The sequence below is a fragment of the Benincasa hispida genome, chromosome 3, assembly GCF_009727055.1.
Source record: "Benincasa hispida cultivar B227 chromosome 3, ASM972705v1, whole genome shotgun sequence".
NCBI classification, from domain to species: Eukaryota; Viridiplantae; Streptophyta; class Magnoliopsida; order Cucurbitales; family Cucurbitaceae; genus Benincasa; species Benincasa hispida.
The window spans coordinates 22,329,850-22,350,198 of record NC_052351.1 but is presented as its reverse complement, the minus strand read 5'-3'; positions in this window follow the sequence as shown (position 1 = coordinate 22,350,198).

The following is a 20,349-nucleotide window of genomic DNA, read 5'->3' as shown; positions in this document are numbered from 1 at the left end:
ATTCATGTATTTAATATTTAAATCATATTTAAATATTTTCATTTCTCAAAATTATTTAATTGATTAAACAACAATATATTAAGTATATCGAATACAATTAATGCATATTCTCTAAGCCGAATTTGAATAATTCAAATTCTCTCATCACATTGTTCTAAGGTTTAGTTCGATATGAGCTAGACGGGGGACCTAATGGACCTACAGATCATGAGCTCTAATGATTTGAGATTAACCGACTAAACTGTTTAACCTAGTTAATCAACATTCATTAACTATCTGGACACTCAACTATAGCTCAATAGCTGCACTCTCCCGACTGTAGATATATTTTTGTCCCCTCAATATAACCATGATTAGTATGTTGATCCTTCAAGTTTGTTCGTAACTACAGTTCGGTCAAAATTACCATTTTACCCTTATAATTACATCTTGTTCCTTAAGTCCCACTAATCCTCTAATAAACAATTGGTTTGTGTTCCAACCATCAAACTGAGTCTCTCTCGGGCCAATGAGAGGGTGAGACCCCTTGTTCAAGATCCGGAGTCAGCACTTAAGAGAACAACCTATCTACTATCCCTAGAATCGAGTAGGAGTGAATTCCATCTTGTAGGACTATGTTCCTGGCTATCTACCCAATCTTATCCCTAAAATAGGGGGCTTGTAGAGTTGAAGAATTCGGGCCACTCTTCCCATGCAAATTAAAGAATAATCCCAAATAAATTGGAGTTCATAGTTAGCTTAAGATTAAGATCGAGTTACCTAGGTTGTTGTATTGAAACAAGCAGTCTTAACAGTAAACGACATTATAAAGTAAAAGTGACTATTTCGCATTTCGGTCTTATGCAAACTCATTGCATAGGATGCCCACTCACATGTCTCCACATGAATGATTCAGGATCACATTATCTGTATCAAATACAAAGTGGGCCATATCCATAGTATCCTCAAGATAAGGTACCCGACCTTATCCCTATACTATAGGCCGTTTTGGCTATTTAGTCGAACTTGATCCACTTTTATGTCTTCACATATGATTTAAGTATTCATGCTATAGCTAGGGGTTCTTAGTTTATTGAACTTAGGGGTTTTAAGTGTAGTTCACATATTCAATAACAAATTTACTGAATAAATCTCAATAACAACTTGATTGCAAAATAGAATATGTTCATTATTTACAAACCACGAGTTTTAGGACATAAAATCCAACACATTTATTCCGGAGAGAGAAAATGCATTTAATATGATTTTTCCATTTTCAATTGGAGAGAAAAATGCCTTTAATATGATTTTATTTTTTATTTCGTTTTCTTGTTTGATTGTTGATATTATGTGATATTTTTCATTATTTGCTTTGAGTATTATTAGTTTTCATGTAATATATTGCATTGTTTATTTGTTGTATATATCTTATGTATTATGATATCTATGCATTTTTAATCAAATATCGTTTGTGTCTGTAATATATTCCATTGTTTATTTGGTGTATATATCCCATGTATTCTGATATGTATACACTTCTAATTAGGTATCGCTTGTGCCTGTAATATATTCCTTCGATGTTCTGATATGTATGTCAATATGTTCCATTATATATTTGGCGTATATTTCCTAAGTATTCTGATATGTATACACTTTTATTTAGGTATCGCTTTGGCTGTAACATGTTCCGTTTGTTTATTTTATATATCTCTGGTTTTTGATATTTATGTAGTTAAAAATCACTTTTAGTCTTAAACTTTCACAAAAATAATAATTTAAACCCTAAAGTTTGGTTTGTAACGATTTAGTCCCTTAATTTTCAATTTTGTAACGATTCCCTGAACTTGAAGATTTGTAACAATTTAGTCCCTGAAAGGTTTTTTTGTTATAACAGTTTTCTATTTTTAGCTTTCTGTTTCCACTTTGCTGAATTGTAGTAAGAGTGGGTTGCTATTTTTTCTCCTTTATTTTCGTGGATGTAGTTTAGCTACTATTTAAGCTTAGCAGCATTATCAATAAAAGACAGTTTGTTGTGCAATTTTTTTTGTTCTCAACATTCTGGTACAGAGCCAAGGTGGTTTTGATTTTTCAAAGCAGAATCTTGTAAACTTTGCAGCAAAATGACTACGGAAGGAAATAAGAATGAAGGAAGTTTTGTACAGCCGGTAATTCCACGTTTCGATGGTCATTATGATCATTGGAGCATGTTGATGGAAAACTTCCTTTGATCCAAGGAATACTGGGAGTTGGTCGAACCTGGATATTTTGAACCAGCTAGCGAATTGTTGCAAACAGAAGCCCAGCGAAAGAAAAATGATGAGATGAAGCTGAAAGACTTGAAAGTAAAGAATTATCTCTTTCAAGCCATTGATCGTACAGTTTTAGAAACCATTCTCAAGAAGAACACTTCTAAAGAAATATGGAATGCAATGAAGAAAAAGTTTGAAGCGAATGCAAGGGTCAAGAGGTCTCATCTACAAGCTCTTCGTAGAGACTTTGAAATTCTTGAGATGAAGTCTGGTGAAGGAGTGACAGAATACTTTTCCAGAGTCATGACGGTGGCAAATAAGATGCGGATTTATGGAGAAGATATGCAAGATGTGAAAGTGGTCGAAAAAATTCTACGCTCTTTAACAGAAAAGTCTAACTATATCGTTTGTTCTATTGAAGAGTCAAAGGATATCGATACTCTCACTATTGATGAGTTGCAAAGTTCTTTGATAGTACATGAACAAAAGTTTCAGCGACGAAGCGGAGAGGAGCAAGCCTTGAAGGAGACGAATGATGAAGGAAGAGGTCGAGGTCGAGGCAGCTACAGAGGAAGAGGAAGAGGAAGGGGTCGAGCAAATTTCAACAAAGCAAATGTGCAGTGTTACCGATGCCAAAAACTTGGGCATTACCAATATGAGTGTCCTGAAAATAAAGAAGCAAATTATGCCGAAATCGATGAAGAAGAAGAAATGTTTCTAATGTCCTATGAGGAATTGGATGGAGTCAAAAGAGAAGATACATGGTTTCTTGATTCCGGGTATTCTAATCATATGTGTGGTGATCGATCCATGTTTAGTGAGCTCAATGAAGATTTTCGACATTCAGTAAAGTTGGGAAACAACACTAAAATGGATGTGATGGGCAAAGGAAATGTGAAGTTGTTTCTGAATGGAGTTAATCATGTTGTTACTGAGGTATACTACATTCCAGAATTGAGTAACAATCTCTTGAGCATAGGACAATTGCAAGAAAAAGGTTTGACTATTTTGATCAAGGGAGGGGAATGCAAAATATTTCGTCCAAAGAAAGGCTTAATTATTCAAACAAAAATGAGCAACAACAGGATGTTTATTTTGCTAACCCAAACTTCTTCTCAAACACAAGTTGATCAGTGCCTTCAAACAAAAGTTGAAGCTGAAAGTTTATCTCATCTTTGGCATCGACGATATGGACATTTGAGTTACAAAGGTTTGATAACTCTACAGTGCAAAAATATGGTATATGGGCTTCCTTAATTTAGTGCCTCAAATGCTACATGCACTGATTGTATCAAAGGGAAACAACATCGAGATCCCTTTCCAAAGAGGAGCACTTGGAGAGCAACACAAAAGCTGGAACTTATTCATGCAGATATTTGTGGCCCAATCACCCCTACATTTAATAGCAACGAAAGGTACATTCTGTTGTTTATTGATGATTATAGCAGGAAAGCATGGGTATATTTTTTGGTAGAAAAGTCAGAATCTTTTAACTCTTTCAAATACTTTAAGTCCTTGGTTGAGAAAGAAGCTGAGTTGCCTATTAAGTGTTTATGCACCGATAGAGGAGGAAGAATTTTAATTCAGTTGAGTTCAATGATTTTTGCAAACAAAATGGGATCAAAAAGGCAATTAACGACCATCTAATACTCCGCAAACAGAATGTGTAGTGGAAAGGAAAACAGAACGATAATGAACATGGTCGTTCAATGCTATCGGAGAAAAAATACCCAAAACCTTTGGCCGGAAGCAGTAAATTGGACCATCTATGTCTTAAATAGATGTCTACCTGGTGGTCAAAGATATCACACCAGAGGAGGCTTGAAAGTGGGATAAACCCTCAGTAGATCATTTTTGGGTTTTTGGATGTGTAGCACATGCACATGTTCCAGATGCAAAAAGAACCAATTAGACAATAAAAGCATTTCTGTGTGTTATTGGGAGTTAGTGAGGAGTCAAAAGGTTACAGACTATATGATCCGGTCGTGGAAAGGTTTTGTGAGTAGAGATGTAATTTTTGAGGAAGAAAAACAATGGATTGGGATGCAAAACAAATAGTAGCAGTACACTTAGATTTGGGTGATGGTGATGATGTAGATGAGGAAGAAATGTGAGTGAAAATGAACTTGATAGTGATAGAGAAGATGGAGTTAGGGAGGAGGATCACATTTTGGTGATGGTGGGCAAAATGTGAGGAATTTAAGGAATCTCGTGAGAGGCGTCTTCCTACATGGATGGATGATTATATTAGTGGAGAAGGTCTTTCAGAGGATGAAAGCTCATATGGCACTAAGGATATCAACTGATCCATTGTATTTTGAAGATGCTATACAAGATGGAAATTGGAGGCTGGCCATGGACAATGAAATCAGATCCATTGAGAAAAAAAAAACATGGACACTTTTTGAACTACCAATTAGAGCTAAAAGGATTGAAGTTAAAGTGGGTCTACAAAACCAAATACAACGAGCACAGAAAAATTGATAAGTTACAAGGCTCGATTGGTTGCTAAAGGTTACTCTCAACATATGGAGTAGACTACAGAGAAGTTTTTGCACCAGTGGCAGGGATGGATACAGTAAGAATGATTATTGCTCTAGGCTACACAAAAGGATTGGAATATTTTTTTAGCTTGATGTTAGTCAACTTTTCTCCATGGTGAGTTAATTGAAGATGTTTATGTAGAGCAACCAAAAAGGGTATCAAAAGAAGGGTAATGAGTACTTAGTTTACAAATTGCACAAAGCTTTATATGGATTAAAACAAGCTCCACCCTCTTGGTTTAGTCGAATTGAAAACACATTTCATCAATGAAGGATTCCAAAGGTGCGATAGCGAACAAACATTATTCACCAAGAGAAGTTTGGAAGGAAAAATTATCATTGTAAGTGTGTATGTTGATGATTTAATTTTTATTGGTGATGATAAACTATGATGATTGATTTTAAAAATTCCATGTTGCGTGAATTTGATATGACCGATTTGGGAAAAATGCGATTCTTTCTTGGGATTGAGGTGTTACAACAGTCTTCTGGATTTTTTATATGTCAAAGAAAATATGCATTGGAGGTTTTGAAAAGGTTTGGCAATGCTGGAAAGTAACTCTGTGAACAGCCCAATTGTTCCTGGTTCCAAATTGAGTAAAGCTGGAAATGGGTCCTTTTGATGATACATATTACAAACAATTGGTGGGAAGTTTAATGTATCTTACTGCCACAAAGACCCGATATGATGTTTGTTACTTGCTTTATAAGTAGGTACATGGCAAAACCAATGGAAGATCATCTTCAAGCAGCTAAAAGAATACTTCGGTACTTAAAAGGGACTGTGAACTATGGAATTCATTACATAAAAGGAGGAAATGCTGGATTGTTGGCATATACAGATAGTGACTATGCTGGAGATTTGGAAGATCGAAAAAGTACATCTGGGTATGTATTTTTAATGAGTTCAGGTGCTGTTTCGTGGTATTCAAAAAAACAACCTATTGTGACCTTATCAACTACAGAAGCTGAGTTTGTAGCTGCTGCAATTTATGCTTGTCAAGGAGTTTGGGTGAGGAAAATTTTGAAGAAGTTGGGCCATCCAGATGAAAGTTCATTACCATATTGTGTGACAATAGTTCAACCATCAAGCTGTCAAAAATCCAGTTATGCACGGTCGAAGCAAGCCAATAATTGATGTGAGGTTTCATTTTCTAAGAAATCTTACAAAAGATGGTGTAGCTGAATTGGTTCATTGTGGAAGCCAAGATCAAGTGGCAGACATTATGACCAAACCCTTAAAGTTAGAAGTTTTTCAGAAGCTTCGAAGGTTGCTGGGAGTATGTGAATTTTCAAAGGAAAACTAATTGCTTCTGAGCATTTAGTTTAAGGGAGGGAATGAAAGGTTTTTTTGTTATAACAGTTTTCTATTTTTAGCTTTCTGTTTCCACTTTGCTGAATTGTAGTAAGAGTGAGTTGCTATTTTTTCTCCTTTATTTTCATAGATGTAGTTTAGCTACTATTTAAGCTTAATAGCATTATCAATAAAAGACAGTTTGTTGTGCAATTTTTTTTGTTCTCAACAGTCCCTATTGTAGAAATTAATATTAAGATTTAATGTCTAGCGTAAATAAATCGATAAATAATTAGAGACTCGATATTTTTTATAAAATACAAAGTTTACATCATAAAATAATAAAAATTGACATCTAATTTTGATAAATTTATTTATATAAGGGACTAAATTGTTATGAATTTAAAATACAAGGACCAAATTGTTACATACTATAGTTCCGACACTAAATTGTTACAAAATTGAAAGTTCAAGGACTAAATCATTACAAGCCAAAGTTTAGGGACTAAATTGTTACTTTTACAAAAGTTTAAAGACCAAAAATGTCTTTTAACCTATTTATGCACTTCTAATTAGGTATCGTTTGTGCCTTTAATATATTTCAACCAATATCTGAAATATACTCTAAGATTGACTACATGTTCAACATAAATCACAATATATATCATAAATTCCATTTATGTGATAGTATATATCATAAATTTTATTTAATTAGCTATAAATCCTAATAAATCAAAATTTAACATAAGCTCCCTAACATAAATTGTATTTCCCAATCAATGTGACAACTTCAAACTTATTTTCAAACCACATAATTTTTAAATAAACGAAATCATCTACCACAGTATATAGATCACGGATGGACTGAATGTTGAATATATATAAGTGTATATATTATAAAACATGAAATCTAAATATATAAATGAATATATATTTCACAATATATATGGAAAAATCGAAGAAGAAGTACATTATTGCCCAATATCTTTCCATCTTCTCCATATACCTTCTCGGGCGCATGCGAACGGTTCAAATTTTTTTTCTTCCAAGTGAAATCTTCTCCATATTCATTCTCCATAATCGATTGTCCAAGCTTTTCGGCGATTTCGATTTCTGTTGAAGCGTTTCAGCGATTTGGGTTCTTTTTTTCTATGAAAGTTCCAGCAGACGCATAGAAGAACGGACAAACGATTGGTTTACTTCCAAGGCGGCAACGGCGAAGCTTTGATCTGAGACGGCGGAGGGAGTGGCCGTGGAAGAATCGTTATCAGAGATTCTAACTCTCCATATTTAGAAAGAAGCGGAAGAATCATTGAAGGAAGGAAAGCTTGGCATTGATCAGTTGAAGGAGAGAATGAAGAAGATGGTGGAAGAACAAAAAGAGTGGGAAGAAGAAGGAAAAAGGAAGAGGAAGAAGCGTGAGAAACAAGAGAAATTTTGAAAGAAATTGATAAAAATGGGTGATTCAAACACATTTTTCTTTTTTCTTTCTTATTTTAAATAAGAACTAGTGGGTGCATGGATACATGAAATCCTAGGCTATGCATGGATGGGGGAGATACACAAAGTCTTTTATTTTTTTTAAAATTTTAAATAGTGGATGAAGTCTTAATTGTAAATACACCACAATATTAGTAAAAATTTGCAATCCCTTGGACTATTTATGTAGTAAATGGAATGTAGAAGACAATAGTGTAATTACAATTAAAGTATTCTATGTAGAAAGTCCTTGGAGTAATGATTTTGAATCCAAAAGGACAGGTCATGGCTTAAGCTGAAAGGATCTCAAGGCTTTTGAGTCTAGTCCACGTTGAACTTGCTGAAGAAATGGCCCTTTGAGAAAAGCTCAGATTAACGGAAGTAAAATTTCACTATGTAGCAACATTTTAGGTTCCCTTTGAAAATATGGCAAAAACCGTACTTCTTCCAAAATCTCAATACTTTGGTGCATTATGAATTATACTCATCTTTGAGAAAGCAACCAAATCATTTAAAAAAACTTAAAATATTTTAAGATAAAAAGAAAGAAGAGTTTGTCACATAGTAAACGATGGTTTGATAAATGGGTTGGTTGTACAAAAATAGGTGCACTTAAGTATTTTTCCTACTTCAAGTCGTAATCTATGACTTAACATTTTCTCGTTTTTCCCTCTTTTTACTTGTTTTCTTTTCTCTTTTTCAACTCTCTTAATCTCCTTCTTCCGTTTTTCAATGTCTAAAACTACTCTGTGCAGCTAAGAAAATTAAAAGAGTACTAAAGAAGTGAGAATGAGAAAGTGAAAAGAAAAAGAAAAAGAAAAAGAAAAAGATGGGTAACTGTTGAACTATAAATTGGAGTAGAAGAAAGTGGAAAAATTGAAGAAAAAATGATAGTCATAAATATAGTTTCCTTTCATATAATGATAGTAAGAACATTTTCTTAGATTTTCTTTTAAAGATCAAGGTATTATTGCAGTTTCGATAAGTTTATGAGTATTATTTAAATAAGATACAAAATTCAAGAGTACATTCTGTTAGAGGTATTTTAAATAATAATATGTATAATTAAAGTATGACTTATGTGTGTGGATTAATATCTTATCATACTGGGTTATTTTATTAGTTTGGGCTCTATTATATGAATAGAAAGTTGTTGAGGCTTATAATTGATATTTATATTTAGGATCTAGCACTTCAACTTCTAAGTAGTCTTAGTGACTTTCAAATTTCTTAAATAAAAAGTTTGCAAAAGAATAAATTGCACGAATTAAAGATTTAATAAATTATATGACAATGCCAGCTTGGGTTGCTACGGAGTTTTCCCATTTCAAAGTATTCGATCATTGAATTCTCATCACCAAAATTAATTAATTGCTTACATCTAACCAATTCAATTAGAAAAGCTAACTAAATTTTCCTAAACAACTATCTAGGCCAACTCGCATGGATGAAAACATACAAATTCTAATTATCTTAATTGCGTTAAGATCTAGAGCACGTTAGGCGGAATGTTTAATTTTCAAGTGCCTAAGTAAACATTCATTTGATTTAATCTTGGTTAGAACAATGCTCATCTATTTTGATTTACAAACTAACCCAATCTATCATTTCTTGGAACTAACATACAATCAAGTATCATGAATCATACGTTAATCAAAACAATGATCGTAAAATCCTCAAGCGTACGATAATACAATCATAATCTAAATAAGAACAGAATTGAACCAGCAGTATAAGATAGAATTTGATTCGAAAACTCATAGATATATGGAAGTTGAGAAAACTCCTAAAAACCCAAGCTAGAAACATTACTTTAGCCCATAATTGACATCATGGACACCAAGGATTTGTCTAGATACATAGACAGACCCAAACGATGGAGAAAACAAAGAGAAATTGTCCTTAGTTTAGTTGGAATTGTCGTCCCCTAACTTAGGTGGCAGAAAGAACTATTTATAAACATCATGATGGCACCGCGACTCTTCACGCGGATCAGGTTTGGAGTACTTTGGTGTTGTGTGCTTTGCACGAAAATGAGGAATTCGGCCTTAGCGGCATCAAACATGATGCCATAGAGCATTGCGGCACTGTGCAGGTAGGGGCAAATTCTTCACTTCTTCTTTCCTGGTTGATGCAATTTAGCTCTGTTTGGCTTGTTTTAGCTCCAGTCCATCACCAACGTCGGGTTCTACTCTTAATGTGCTCAAAACCTATAAAATAATTAAATAAACACATAAAATCCAAGAACAATAGATAGCACATTTTCGGTGCTATAAAACACCCTCAACTTAGTTCTTGATTGTCCTCGAGCAAGGTAGAATAATGAACACAATTATACAAATGTTTCAAGTTGCATGGTTGGTTACTCAAGTCTCAACAGTCTCTTAAAATTTAACTTGCACCCAACAATGAAATCAATTCATAATTAATCAGTGAAGCATAATTTAAAATTGATTCTAAACTTATTCATGTAAGAGTGAGTTCAAAGCCCTTTTAATTAAGCCATAGCACCCCGGAATGGCATTAAGTGGCTCTCAATTTAGTTTTTCCCTACATTGGCTCATGCATTAACTATCAAGTGCCAAAAAAATCAAAGTAGTAATATGTCAACTGAGGTGTATGAAATTAAACTCTAGGGATCCCTAAATTTACATTTATTTTACCTACGGGTATTAGCTTTTATACACCACTGCATGGAACTATACTCACTTTTTTCTCGCGTTTTTCCTAACTAATCACAGTAAAGGTAGCTCTTTCTACCCTTAGTCATGCATAACATTACAAGTTAAATTTTTTTTTTTTCATGATATTTTATTTGCAGTGCAATTACAAATCAGTTGATTTTTCAAGCAGGCATATAAATCATTTTTACTCCTTAATATTACATTACAACCCATCATGCAAGACACTCTCTAATTAGTGGGACCTATTGGAGTGGCAACAAAAAATACAAGCCGAGTAATACAATTCTAAGCATGCAAAACCTAATATAGGTAAACAAAAAAAATTAAACGTGGATGAGAAGTAAGAAATTTTTTTAAAAAGGGCTAAAAATCATGATTATTCATTTCAGACATTATTTTATGCAAGAAAGATCACAAGGGAGTGCGTCATAAACCAGTCATCACAACGAACCATACAACGATGAGCATACATTCAATTAAACATACACAAATAGCTCGAGCTCAAATGCTCAAGGGCTCCAGCCAGAACAAAGACATCCCTCACCCTCAACTTAAAATCCAACATTGTCTCTAATGTGATAAAGAAAAGAAAATATGAGACAAATGCAAGGGAAACAGAAAACTTCCCTGAATTTTGAACAAAGATCGCAGTGACATTTGACTCATCTAAAAATATAATTCTCTCCATCTTCTCATTGGGCTAGAAAACCTAAGAACCAAGAAATATAGAAAGAATTAAACTTAATAATAAATAAGAATAAATAGAAAAGAAACCTATACTAAGAAAGCACTAAAGAATGTAAATCCTGACTGCCTCGAGGTAGCGTTATTCTTTAAGGTCGTTTGCTCGACCCGACTTGGCTTCCTCAACCATACTCATCAAAAGCCACCAAGTCACCATCTCCCACCCCCAACTTAGGAGGTTGGCCACTATCTTGAAAAATAATAGAATTAGAACAAACTAGGTTAGTGGTAGTGGGAGAATCAATCATAATTTTTTTTTTTTTTTCTATTTTACCTTATTGTTCAATTTGCAGAGACCCTTTGTCCACATTAATGACAAACTTAGTTTTCTTAAAAAAGGGTCTCCCTAACAAAATAGAGAAATCAAAGAGAGGGGAAGAAGTATTCACATCCAATACATAAAAACCAGCAGGAAAAGATAGGTCATTCACTCTAACCAAAGCATCCTTAACTAGTCCTCATGGCCTAATTAGAGATAGATCAGCTAAGTACACTAAAATGTCACCAGACTGCAGAATATGAGATTGGAAATCATAGAAAACAGGGGTAGGCATGACATTTATAGCTGACTCTAAATCTAACAAAGCATGCTCAAATTTTCTGGTGCCTATTTGTGAAACCTGAATCCTATTTTCCCTACTTAGGTAAGTAATTAGGGAAATAAAAAGATATAAGTTAATTTTATGTTGTAGGAAGAAGGTTAAAGAAAAAGGAAGAAGAAATTCTAAAGTGTGGAAATAGGACTCTTAGTTGGCTTTGTATTAGCCTTAGTAAGTGAAAAATTGGCTAAGTATAAAAGCTAAGAGTAGGCATGCATTGGTATAGCATTGACACATGAGGCATTGTGTGTGTGACAATCAAGGCTTGTAGAGGTTGTGTGAGGCTAAGTGTTGAAGCAAAGGACAAACTATGCATTGAAGTTAAGGCCCATGTTAGATGCATGAAGGCCCATGCGTTGGTATGAGGCGCGACTAAGCTAGGCATCATGCGTTGGAATGTGATGCTTGGCAAGGCAAAGTGTGAGCGCTAGGTAGCCGTACAATGGCATGAGGTGTTAGCCAAGCATTGGCATGAGTGGGCTACTCATGCGTTGAGATGACATAGGCGTTGCGTGATCGTGCAACGAGGAAGGGCCATCGTGCAACGAGTATGGGCCAAACACGAGCAAGGAAGCACTCGGTTGCTTGCGAGCGTGGGTGCTAGGCGTTGGGGCGTTGCGCGACGGAGTGGTCGCATAGTTGCACGTGGGGCTGCACGATAAGAGCTAGATGATGAGCACAAGAATGTGCGATGTGCGCTAGAGCTACACGATGAAGCTAGGCAGCGAGCGATGAGCTATGTGATGAAGTTAGGCAGCATGCGATAAGGTATGTGATGATGGGTATGCAATGCACACTAGGACTACACGATGAAGCTAGGCGATGCACGCTAGAGCTACACGATGAGCGTGACAAGGTCGTGCAATGCTCATGCGATGACGAGGCTTGAAGGACCATGCGATGAAGGTGTTATACGTTGATGTTGAAGGGTAAAGGCATGTGGCAAAGCTTGTCCATGTGCCTAGGAAGTTGAGGTTAGTTGATCGCATTATGAGGGCAAGCCAAGGCCTATGTGTTAGTACCATGCGATGGTTAGGGCATTTGAGGTTAGAAAGAGCTTCACAGGTGCTTGTAGCAAGAGTAGCCTGGACGTGGAGTTGGCATGCGATGGAATGGATGCGATGGTCATAGTCATAGTTGAACGTATGCGCCAAGAGTGAGTCATGTGAGGAGAGAAGTATGCGACCAAGTAAAGACTTGCAATGACTTGAGGTTAGTGTGGCACAAAGGAGGGTGATGTGATAGCCAAGTCATGCGATCAAGTAAGCATGCGACCATGAAGTTGGAAGAATATGATGACAAGGGGAACTTGGAGAGCAAGGCTGAGTTAGCAATTCATCCGGACAAGTGGCTAAAATGTGAGAAGTTTGAGCTTAAGCTAGGAGAAGGTGGATGAATATTAAATCATTCCAAGAGGACTTGTGCATGAGGTAGAAAATGCAAACTTCATGCAATAGGAAGTGGCATGGAAGTAGGTGGTGGCAAAGCAAGGTGGAGACACTCCAAAAGTTCTTTAGTAAGAGGTGTCATGTGTTGAAGCATTCTAAGGGCCTATAAATACCTCTACAGGCCTTGGTTGTCGCATATACAATGCCTCATGTGTCAGTGCTATACCAACGCATGGCTACTCTTGGCTTTTATACTAAGCCAATTTTTCACTTACTAAGGCCAGCACAAAGCCAACGAAGAGTCCTATTTCCACACTTTAGAATTTCTTCTTCATTTTTTTCTAACCTTCTTCCTACAACATAAAATTAACTTATACCTTTTTATTTCCCTAATTACTCACCTAAGTAGGGAAAATAAGATTCAGGTTTCACACTATTAGACAGAGCACAGAAAACGTACTTGGGTCATCATGCTTAATAGGAAGATTACCTGATAAAGCTAGCTTCTATTTGACTATCTCTTCTTTCTTTTCCTCAACAGGGATCTCAACCAAATTTTCTTGCCCTTTCCAATAGGAATCTTTGTTGGGGTTGATGTCATAAATCTCGTGGATTTCGTAATTTATAAATTTTTATGCATTAATTATTTATTTAATAAAGTAAAAAGTTATTTTCTTCGACCTTTAGTTTGCATTACCCCAATCCAATAACCTGAGATCCAAGGTTATTTTATGTAACTTAAATATGTATGTAGTTAATATACAAGTAGATCATGTTTAAGTAATAACCTAAATGGTCTATAGTATATGGATAAGATTTGGTACCTTATCCTGGTGACATTACAGATACGACTCACTTTGTAATTGTTACAATAGTTAAAAAGTGTTACAAATGATTCGATTTTAATAATTCATGTTGAGACATGTAAGTGGAGTATCCTATACAAAGAGTTTGTAAAAGACTTGATCGCGAAATGATTAGTCTCTTACTATAATACCGTTACTTAAAGAGACTAACATTTCACTAGGATGATCATAGGTGACTCGACCTTAATCTTAAATGAGTTATGAACTTTTGCCTAAAAAGGCAATCCTTTGATCTGTATGGGTGAGAGTAGCCCGACTCAATAAGCCTACCGTTTTGGAAATTTTTCTATGTGGGAAGTTGAGAATACAGTTACACAAGATGGAACTCACTCCTTCCCGTCTTGAGGGTAAGTAGATGAATTGCTCCCTTAATAGCTGATTCTGGGTCTTGAACAATGAGACCTCACCCTCTCATTGGCCTGAGAGGGATTAGTTTATAGTTGGACTATAAATTATTTGTTCATTAGAGGGATCAGTGGTACTTAAGAAGTTAGATGTAACTATAGGGGTAAAATGGTAATTTTATCCAACTATAGTTACGAGCAATTTGTGAAAGGTCGATTTACTGTTGATTGATTATATCTATTGATACAGAAATATATCTACAGTTCGAAGAGTGCAACTGTAAGTCTTTAATGGAGTGAGCTGTAGTTAATGAATATTGATTAATTTAACTAGAGAGTTTAATTAATTAATCTTGTATTAGTGAAGCTTCTAATCTGTAGGTCTATAAGGTCCCCTTGCTAGCTCATTAAGGATTTAAAATAAGTATCAATCACTTTTAAATTAATTTGAATTGTTCAAATTAAATAAAGGACTTAATTATATAAGATACAATTAAATATAATGTATAAGTTAATTTTAGATAAGATTAAAAAAATTATACTTTATAATATGAAAGGGATAAATATTTTAGTAAGATTCAAATATTATTTATGTGAATGAGATTCATATAAAAACTATAAGTTAAAATTAATATCAATGAGATTCATATTAAAACTATAAGTTAAATAAAAGGATGTGGTTTGAGTATGATTTAAATAATATTAAATTTACAATATTTAGTGGTTAATCAATTAAATATTAATTAATTAACCTTATTAATTAAATTATATATTTTATTTTAATATATAATTTAAATTAATATAAAAATCAGAAAATTATTTTGTGTAGTAGTGGAGGGAGTTATAACTCTTCCCACTCATCCTCTCATTAAAAGGAGAAAGAGAATTGATTTGCCATAGAGGTAAACATACAGAAGGTTGATAAAAAAATTCTCTGCAATTTTTCTCTCAAAGAAAATCCTCTCTCACCAAGAAATCATCATTCCCTTCCAAAGCAAGGAGCCCACATTACTTATCCTTGAGAATAGCGAGGAAACTGGTCGGTGGTGTCAAGAGGTTCGTTTTTGGCGTTTATGAGTTTGGAAGAGTTCCTGTGTTCGTGTAAAGAAGTATTCATGATTTCGAGGAAAGGATTAACTTGAAGATAGGTGATTTATAAGGGTGAGTTTTTTCTTCTCCTCTTCCTCTCTAGAAATGCATGCTTAGAATTTAATTATTTATCCTATAAAATTGTTTGTTCCTTCTCTGTAGTTTGATGTTTTCAAAATTGATAATTAATTTCTTGACGCTCACACATTTCTGTAAGGAATTCCATTTCTCTAATTGGTATAAGAGTCAAGTTGAGTCTTTGATTTTTAATTTTGAAACAAAATCAAAGAAAAGGTGGGTTTTGTTATGAATTTTGAATGCTAGTTTACAAATGGATGTTTTTTATTTTGACACCTTAGATTTACTGCTTTAATGAGATTAAAGTTGTAAGAGCCCATTGTTTTGGCATTTAAATTTCATTATTGAATCTGTAAGTCCGTTTCCTCGAGTTTGACAAGAGAGGCCGAGGAAAGAGATCGAAAATTGAGAAATTCAGACGAGGATTGAAGCAGCGCAATGCATTTTATGCTGGAGCGTAAGGCAAAAAGTTGCGTGCTATGCTTTACGTTGCGACACAGAAGGCTCAATGTTGCAATGCTAGGTGACAGTGTTGCAACACTGGCCTAGCGTAGAAACGCTTTTCAGAGCGTAGTGTTACACTACAACAAAGAAATCCAACGTAGTTATGCTTTAAGCAGATCATCGTTACACTCAGGACGAGGCGCATGCGTGCAGACGATTGCCAGTTCGTGGGTTCGAGTCCTAGCAAGAGTAGTTTGCTGCAGTTTTTTTGTATTGTTTGAATTTTATGTAATTTTATTATTTTAATGAATTAAATTGATATAATTTGATTATATTGATTTAATTAATTTTAGAGGTGCCAAAGTTTAGTCCATTTTGCTTTATATTTAATTTATGCATGTGATGTATGGTTAAATATTATATGTTGCATTATGTATGCCATATAGTTTTAAAATTCTACCTTAGGATAAATATTATTCATGCATCATATTTAATATAAGTGTTATATTATATGGTTGTATGATTTTATAAGCATGCACATGCATCATATTTAATATAAATGTTATATTATATGATTGCATGTCACATTAAGCATATCCATGCATTATACTTTAATATAAGTATTATATTATATGATGGGTATGTATAAATTTCATTACTGATTAATATAATTGTTATATTATATGATGAAAATGGAGATGCATTGAGCATGACGTTACTTAATAAATATAATTGTTATATTTAATTAATGTCATAGATACATGTTGTGGGTTGTAATATTTCATTATTTTATAATTATTATAGGTTCAATGAAATAGATTAAAATCTATAATCAAGGGTTGCATGCAAATATAGGTCTTAATTATGGTTTAAAATTAATTCAACTAGATTTATGTTAAAATATTTCTAATACAATTAGAAATATGTAAATCTTTTATATTTGTTTTAATAGAATTAAAATGAGTACAAAAAAAAAAGATTAACTTTATAAAAGATTTGCCTATAAGAGATTTTTGTCTAAGGAAGATTATGTCTAGGATTAAGGTATTTAAGCTAACGAAAACAAAACACTATTACGTGGGAATCGACGTGGAAGGTGAATTAGACAAATATTTTATAAGCATACATGATTAAATTTATTGAAATTTATTGAAATGTTTAACAAATTGTAATCACATATTGTTAAACTTCAATATAAGAGTTATATCGGGTAATTTAACAATGGAGTTAGATAAATAATTAGTCAGATTTACCTAAGTAACAAACCATAGGTTTAAAACACATAGTGGGAGGAATTAAATACATATGGTATGTCAATTTCTTTTGACGTTCTCCCTAAAAGTTCACACTGTGAGATCTATGTTCAACCTCATAGCACCGTTTTTCTTGTATCCCCTTATGGAAGGTATTTGCATAGGTCACTATCAAGGTGAATGGAGAAAGTGTTTATAGTAAAGTGGGAGAGAGACTTGTGGTAACACATACCACAGACTCCTTCATTAATTTATGTTGGATTTAGTGTCCTAAATCTTGTTCATCTTATAGTTTGTAATTTTGTAAATGCAAATTATTTATTTAATAAATAAGAAGTATTTTATTTGACTTTTAGATAGCATTAACTAAATACAATAAACTAAGATCCAAGGTCTTTTTATGAAACTTGAATAGTATGTGGTAGACATATGAGTGGATCGTGTTCAAGTAATGACCTAAAAGGTCTATAGTATATGGTTAAGCTTGGGTGCCTTATCCTAGTGACACTACGGATACGATCCACTTTGTAATTGTTACATGAGTTGGAAGTGTTACAAACAATATTATCCATATTGTTCATATGGAGACATGTGAGTGAATGTATCCTATATAAAGTGTTTATATAAGACCGAAATATGATGATTGGTTTCTCAATATAACACCATTGCTTGAAGAAACTAACTTTTCACTAGGATGACCATAGGTAACTTGACCTTAATCCGGAATGAGTTGTGAACCCTTGTCAATGAGGGAAAACCTTTGACTTGTTTGGGTGAGAGCGACCTATTTCGTTGACTCAATATGCCTACCATTTTGGGGTTTTGTCCGAATAGGGAGCTGGGAACAGGACTACACAAGATGGAATTCATTCTTTCTCGTAGAAAGGGAAAGTAGATAAATTGCTCTCTTAATATCTTATTCTGAATTTTGAACAATGAAGCCTCATCCTCTCATTGACCTGATTTAGGGGTTAGTTTATAGTTGGACCATAAATTATTTGTTTATTAGAGGAATCAATGGCATTTAAGGAGTTAGATGTAACTACAGGTGTAAAATGGTAATTTTGACTTAGTTGTAGTTACGAGTAATTTGTGAAAGGTCAACTTACTATTGATTGATTATATCCAATGGACACAGAAATATATTTACAGTGCGAAGAGTGCAACTATCGGTCTTTAGTGGAGTGACTGGCAGTTAATGAATGTTGATTAATCTAATTAAAGAGTTTAGTTGGTTAATCTTGAATCATTGGAGCTTTTAATCTGTAGGTCCAATAGGTCCCCTTGTATGCTCACTAAGGATAGAAACAAGAAATAATCCTTTTTGGAATAATTTGAATTGTTCAAATTATTTATGAGAATTTAAGTAATTGATAGCTCTAAAAAAGAGCTATTATTCCTAGCTTAATTCGAGCTTGTTATGGGATTTTATGTGTTTATTGCCCTATTTTGTAGGTATCGAGCAATCAAGAGGTAGAACCGAGTATTTGGAGCTGAACAGGATTAATTTGAAGCAAATTGGAGTCGATTTGAGCATCCGGACTTCAAAGGAGAAAAAAGACCAAAATGCCCCTACTTCAATGTCGCAACGCTCATCCTTTGCCTAGGTCTAATGCTCACCTGACGCCAGAAGACATAATGTTGGTGTGCAGGGTAGCGTTGCAACGTTGTTTGCTCTGATTGGAGTAACACTTCCCATGTCATCCGCGTGCGCTTCTTCTTTGGCCCAAACACACAATGCTGTCCTTAGCGTTGCAATGCTACGATTTATTCTATAAATATATCTCTTTGCCTTTAGGTAAGAAAATTCCAAATTTGGAGGCTGAATTGATAGAGGTCGAGGTTTATTTTCATTATTCTAATTTTCCCTTCAAATTTTAGTATCTTAGGTTAGTTTTTCTTTTGATTTTGGGTTGTAGTCAATGGATCGAATGTTTATCTTAGAATTGTCTTATTAAGAGGTAATTTTTATCTAATTTCTTTGAGCAAGATCCCTATGTCAAATCTTTTGAGAATTTTGTGTTTAAATTTATTATTCTTCAATTTTATGTTTTCTTTTAATCTTGATGTAATTAGATTCTCATTTGTGTGTTGGACTGACGACCCTATCATAATTGCATGTCTCCATTAGTTAATTTCGAGCTCGTGCATTTTCTTGTGTTCGTCTATGCTTGAATTTACCGTGGTAGAAAAATATTAGATTTGAATGCTTAGATTTATAAGTTGACCTTGAATCTTGATAATACACGTTTATTCTAAATTCAAAGAATAAATTGGTTAATTGAATATGGTTTTCCTGACATTTAATCGACATGATTGATTCCTCACTCTTAATGCATATGATTTTTAATTCTATATGATCACTGAGAACCCAGTAGAATTAAGAGCATATAGTTTAATTATAGTATGGTCTTTCCGACCTTAATTAATAATTAGGATGCTTGATTGATTTTGATTTAATTGATTATCGGCCTTTGTAGACATTAATTAAATCGAATCGATATAGTAGTTGTACATGCATGGAATAGAATGTTTGTTTAATTATTGATTTCCATGATAGAAATTGCATTGGAAATTCTCTTTCTTGCTCTAAAAATTAGACAGACCCATATTTTAGATTACATTTACCCTTTTATTTCAATTTCACGCATTTATCTCTTCCACACCCATACCCTCCCTCCCAATTTACCACTTTAGTTAGAAAATTGGCTTAACGAAACAAATTGCGCTTCCATGCGGATCGACTCGGACTTAGCACTGTTGCTACATTTTAGTAGTGATAGGAGTAGTTCGGTATTTAAAAATTTTCTTTTGACCTTTAGGTTTTTGGGATTAAACGGCGCCCCAAAAACCTATTGTCAAAATGGCGCCGTTGTCGGGGAAGCCATTGACGTTCATTAGTTAAATTTCTAGTCAGAGCATTCTTTTGCTTTTGATTTTTTTTTCCTTTTTTATGTCAGAGCTAAAGGAACTCTTAACGAAGAGCATCCATGAGCGTGTTCAGATCTTTCCTATTTCATTGTGACCGAAATACCATACACAGATTCTAATAAACAGTTATGCAATTTAACACTAATTAACGGCATGCTTTGACAAATAAAATACAAGAGATTGAGTTCACATACCAGTTGAAGACTATCTTCATAATGAACTCAACTCAGCGGAAGCAAACCTCTACATTCTTTATCGCCCAACAAAACAGTTGGCTATGGCAGCACGATCATTTACATGAACGACAGAAAACGAACAAGCATGAGCAAGTAGGAGCGGGGACGACACCACCACTTAGAGCCCTGGGTATTTTTGGAGTGAGAAT